General features: G+C 40.9%; 1 pseudogene; it reads right to left on the bottom strand.

The window, feature by feature from the left end:
- Positions 1-3,864: 3,864 nt before the first annotated feature.
- Positions 3,865-4,380, bottom strand: LOC138504929 (small nuclear ribonucleoprotein Sm D1 pseudogene; annotated as a pseudogene).
- Between the last annotated feature and the right edge of the window lie 1,597 nt (positions 4,381-5,977).

Genomic DNA, 5,977 nt, shown 5'->3' with positions numbered 1-5,977 from the left:
GGAAAGAAATATATGATGTCTTTTAAAACGCTCCCGAAGGAAAGGCCGAGCTAGACATCTAATGACTAAACCTTATCAGACAAACAGCAAAACAAACAAAATCTCTAATTTTCAATTACGCGCACAGGTAATTGATTTGGCCCAGTCTAACCAAAACTATCAAACATCGAAGTCTGTCACGAGCATGCTGCCATCTATAAATGCAAATAAAAATACGACCAATAAGGAAGGTACTATATACCAACAGGAAACAATAGCAGAACAACGACTAGATCATTTACCTCTAAACCAGTTGATAACAATTCTTGAAACAGACGCGGCAGATAGTTTGGCCGCCCACAGACCGTCTCTAGTTTTGGACAAGCATATACAATCTTTGCTGTTAAATGCCAAACGGCAGGTGTCAAAAGAAAAAGAAGGTATTAACAACATCAATGATCAGACTGCAATTATCAAAGCAGCGGTGGATGCCTATCTTTCACAACGAAGAGCTGAATCCACAATTGCCGCTGCGACTAAAAATGCTGCTTCGAGAGCACCTCCTCTAAGCATTAGAGAAGATCCTCATTCTTGCACGAGTCAACAAAAGCTATCAGATTGCGATGTTAATACTAATGGAAATGGTTCTTCCTTTGCGAAGACACAACAAAGATCTGTTCCATCTCAAGGAAATATAAACAATCAGGCATATGTGGAATCCGATTCTAAAAATTGAAAAATTGAAAACAAAAACAATAGTTACTTAAATTATCAAACATTGATTCTGAAATGTCGCGATGCCCCATATGAAAAATACGATTTGTGCAGGACAAGCATCCTAAATATTTTTAATGATGTACAAGAATTGGAGGACATCACGTCGGCCGACATCAAGCAAGTTGAGTTCATTTGTGACATAAATCTATCTATTGTTCGACTATGGATAAAGTCAGGTTTAGTTATGAATACACTCTGGAGAGCAAAAATGGAACTATTCAAAATGGGCTTCCTCCTGGCACGGGACCCAGATCAGGTAATGCAAAAGAACATCCGAGCACAACAAACAAATTTAAAAAACAAACCTATAGAATGCGTATGTTCTTATTGTGATTTGGCCCCAAAAATAATTACAGGAAAAGGAATTCAATCACAAGCATAACCATCAATACAAGAAAATACAAAAATTGTGTCATTGGCAAGCTGGAGTTCTAGAGGACATAGTCATCTGCAATGAGCACAAAATACAAACATAAATGAGGCTGACATCGCAGCTCTACAGGAGACGTGGATGAAATTGGCTCCGGTGTGGGATGATCACGAACTGATCCTGCTCCCTGCAATACCAGCCCAAAACGGACATCCCATGGCTGGCTTGCTAGTTGCAGTAAAAATCAGCTCAGGTCTCAAATTGCATCCATGGGTAACGCCTAACAATTTTACCCAACTTGTCAGAATCTCGAATGGTATTCAAGAACTCGCACTGATCAATGTATATAGAAAACCATCAGCCATATCTGATCAAATCTTCTATAAAGATCTTGCTATCTTGTTTGAAATTAAAGCAAAAACAAATGAAATCATAAACACAATATTGGTAGGAGATCTTAATCTTAACTGCATTGACCCTACCAATGGAAAAAAAAAACACAAGAAGTCACCAAATGGAATAATTTTATGAAAGATTCTAATATGAGGATGGCTAATGGCTCTCTATCGGGTGACGTTCCATCGCAGCCCACATGGCAGAGAGGAACTTCTAGAAGTACTACTGATTATGTGTTCCTATCTGGAGACCTTTTAATCATGGCGATAAAATTTGAAATAAAAAAAACAAACATCAAGTGATCTTCACATGCTAATATTAACTTGGCCATGGAATGAAATTCTAAATGCTCAACAGTAACAATGGATGACCCAGAGATTAACCATTAATAATGCCAAATCGCATTTCAGATGGTCTCTTGACAAGCTATCATCATTGAAGGCAGTCATTAGTGTTCAACAATCATGGCTTCACTTTGAATCCTATGTAGGTGCATTGTCCTCATTCAAAAACTTATTTCATCCGAATGTTTGCACGAAGAAACATAACCATACCTTTGATCTTCTAATTCAACAAGAAAAAAAAACTTATAGGAGAGAACTGAGATCCTCCAATCAACATCCCATGGTCGATAGAATTCAAGCACATAAATCGATAAAATTTAGGTACAGAAATTGGATACGAGCATATAAGGCCAAAATGTTTCAACAAGACAGTGAATCCTTTATGCTCGCAGTATCTAATAAAAATGCCTCACAAATTTGGACCCATTTAAGTGAAAGATCTGTCCAGAAGCAGGTCCAGTCCCAGCTAAATGGTGTTCCAGAGACGATATGGCTAGCACATTTCATGAAATTGTATGCTGATAAGACCTTTCAAATATGATATTCAAACTATGTCGCCGCAGATCCTTGAATGCTCAGAGTAGATAGTGGAAGAACTCATACTAAAGTCATCATCCTCACATGCTGCCAGCCCAGATGGCCTCACAAATCACATGATGAAACAACACCCTAAGCTCTGGGTGACTATCCTTAAAAACATCTTACAAAACATTCTTTGTACACAAAGGATACCAGACTCATGGCGTTCGTCCCTTATAGTTCCCATATTTAAGCAAGGGGACCGAGGAATTCCATCAAATTATCGGCCCATTGCCTTATTGGACACGCCGGGAAAAATGTTCTCTCGTTTCATTTTGAGAGACTTTAATAGATGGACAGAAGCTGGAAATCATCGTGATACGAATCAAATTGCATTTGTGGTGGGAATGGGTACAGCAGTAAATCTTCTAACACTCAATGCTTTGAAAGAACAAGCTCATAAAAGCAAAACATCAATATATTCTGCATTCATTGACCTTAATTCCGCTTTCGATTCAGTATTGAGAGTAAAGTTAATAGAAAAAAGAATTCAAGCAAAATATCCCACAAGTCTAATTGATATTATATATATGTTGCACTCTTCTACATCTATACAAATTAGACTTTCTGTTATGGGTCTGTTATCAGCTGTGATAAGAACAGCAAGAGGGCTGAAGCAGGGATGTATCCTTGCTTCAGCCCTATTTAATTATTTTATTCATGATACGAGAGAAGTCTTTCTAACCATTGATTCAGACTCACCTAAAATGAACAAGGTACCGGTGCAAGCCCTATGGTATGCAGAAGATCTCGTCTTAATATCGAAGACGCCCATCTGGCTACATCTATCTATTAATCTGTCCATCTATCCAGGCTGCGCCTCAGTGGACTAATGCATCCATTGCAGGGGTCTGTGTTTGACTTTGCGGTCACAGGTTCGAATCCAGCAGGTCCACTCCGCCTTTTCTCCATCTGAGGTGGTCGATAAAATGAGTGCTACAGAGTTGGGTAACAATCAACATCTGTTGTCAGCGCCTAGAGGCCCCCTGGGGTGAATGCTTGCTCTGCAACTGTATCTGCTGTGCAATCAATAAGAACACTTGTATCCATGTTTCTCTTGAGCCTCTCGTTTTTTTCAGAATATTTTATGTGATTCAGCGCCATATAGCCAGGAAATACATTATCTGCAAGCAACAGTTTGTTTTCAATTTGCAAAATGCAAGGCGCGCTATTGATTTTGATCTGAATTAGCATTTGAGGAACGCCAGGTTTATCTGGCGCCTTCTGTGATGCACCTACAAGAAATATTCAGCCAGAGGCAAATCCTGAATGCCTCCTGAAGGCTAAACATGGCTCATCCCTCGCTGAATCCTCTAAGTATTGAAATGATGCCTCTGATCAAGTGGATTATTGGCATCTCGGAGCCCTGTTCTTTATTCTTGGCATTTATTTATTTATTTTTAGTGGCGATATTTCGGTTTATAAAAAAAAACTGTACAAAAACATTTCAAAATAGCCAGGCATGTGTAGCTTATCAAAATGATCGCCTGGCCCTCCTCTGCCTCTACCACGGCCACGCCCTCGCCCTCGCCCTCTTCCAGCAAACGCTTCTCCTTTTTTTGGATCTAACTTTGGGTTCAACATCCCCCAGTAATGTATCAAGAGCCAGACTGTCAGGTAGAATTATTTCCCCGAATACTTAAAGTCTCTAGTTGTACAGGCTCTCTGTTCTTCAGGGTCATTTTTACCGCTTTAAGATGTGTATTCATACATCTACACCTGTAATTGTTCCGTGGACCTGGGTTCCCTTTTTTAGTTCAATAGTAACGGTTTCATGACTTAATTTCATCAAAAACCTCACAAGCTTCATGCTGGCAGCGATTTCGGTATGAACCGTGGAGAAAGGTTCCCGCCTGTAAAGCGGAATGGAAAAAATGGAGCACTGGAGAGTCAAGGCCGCAAAGCACAAGACGGTCCGGCACAACAAAACGTAAAGCAGGCCAGAACCCGGAAGTTATTCTTATTCTTGGAATCTCTTGAGCACAAAGCTACCTTCGGGTAGTAATAGAGCGTTGCACCTCAGTAGGAGCTGCATGAGTACATCCGATGGCTTGGAGGGGGTAGTCCCTGCAATATAGTTTTTAGTACCACCAGCTTGCCAGGATAGCAGGGAATAATTACCATTTTCAGTCAGTGGGAGACATGTGACAGTGCTGATAGGGACGTACTGTTAAATTGGGTAATAGGGACTCCTTGTATATGGTAAATGTAAACACAAATATTAGCAGCCTAATGGAATGCAATAACCAAGAGGCTGTTTCATTCACAGAAATATTCTTCATAAATACAATTCACAAAACACAGGACAAAATTACAGTACAGATTAATCAAAATGAACACACCATTTGCATGAAATAACAGCTTTTGTGGTGAAGTACACTGTTGAACCGTCAGACCTGCTTAAGTCTCTTTTTCATGTTCATGATCACGTGAGCAGCACCACGGGAACAAGAAAAGTGGCAAGAGACACAGAAAGGAGAGTTCCGGAAGGGGGGAGGCCTCGGGGAGTTCCTACACATGGAATTGCGCGACGACGGTTAGGGATGAGGAGCAGGGATAGAAAGTTGCTGAAAAAATGTTGTGCCACTGTGGTCTCAGGGAGTGGGGTGAGAGGGTAGGTGGAAGCCGGTGTTGCAGCTGGGGCATTGCAATAGTCTAAGTGAGTAGTAACTAAGCTCCAATTACAACTTTACACTTGCACAGGGACACAAATGTACAAAACCTCTATATAGACTGGTGAATATGGCCATAAAAAGTAGGGGAATCGTGAACAGAAACAAATAAAAGTAGTCGAACACTGCTCCCGAACGTCCCGCTCACTTCGATCACTAATGAGGAGGAGAGCAAGCCAGGGGGGATGCGGTGATGAATGAAAGGGGGAGGGCCATGCACTTTTTGCGACAAAGACTGCTGCGGACTGCTGAAACTTTTCTAGAGCCATTAGGCATCTGTACAATGAGAAACGAGTACGGAGAAGAGAGGAGTGCTGCACGCTGCAACTTTTAGGAATCGTTCTTAGAGCAATTGATAAACTGTATGTTAAGAAACAGGGCACTTACATACATGCCTACATTGTGTGACCAAAAAGCTGTAGGATATGCTAATTACCAAAAAATGGTAATTAGCTAAATGAAAACTTCATGGGAAATTACATCACTTGACCTAATAACATGTAAGAAAATAACATTACATGTCATATTGCCCTGAGCCACAAGGGTCTAAGCCTAACAATTTGAAATAAGTAGCATGGGTATTGGTTTAAAATGTGCGCTTTGCAGCGCTCGCCTTACAAGCTGCGTTTGCTGGAGCCCTTCACACCGTCACTTCCCTTGGGGTATACAAAAGTGTTATCACCTTGTGGTCTTTAACAGCAGTTCCTGTGAATCAGCCACAAAAAAGGATTTACAGCTTTTCAGTGTGCATTTCTTTTTTCAGCTCCCTGCTGGCTTGCAGCCTCGTGCTACTCAGTCGCAACCCCCTGTCTTGCTCGCCAAGAGTGCACAGACAGTTATTTATCACCAGTACATTGCAT

The sequence above is a fragment of the Ambystoma mexicanum genome, chromosome 11 (genome assembly GCF_040938575.1).
Source record: "Ambystoma mexicanum isolate Mex_15411 chromosome 11, UKY_AmexF1_1, whole genome shotgun sequence".
In the NCBI taxonomy this organism is placed as follows: Eukaryota; Metazoa; Chordata; class Amphibia; order Caudata; family Ambystomatidae; genus Ambystoma; species Ambystoma mexicanum.
This window is presented reverse-complemented; position numbering and strand designations above follow the sequence as displayed.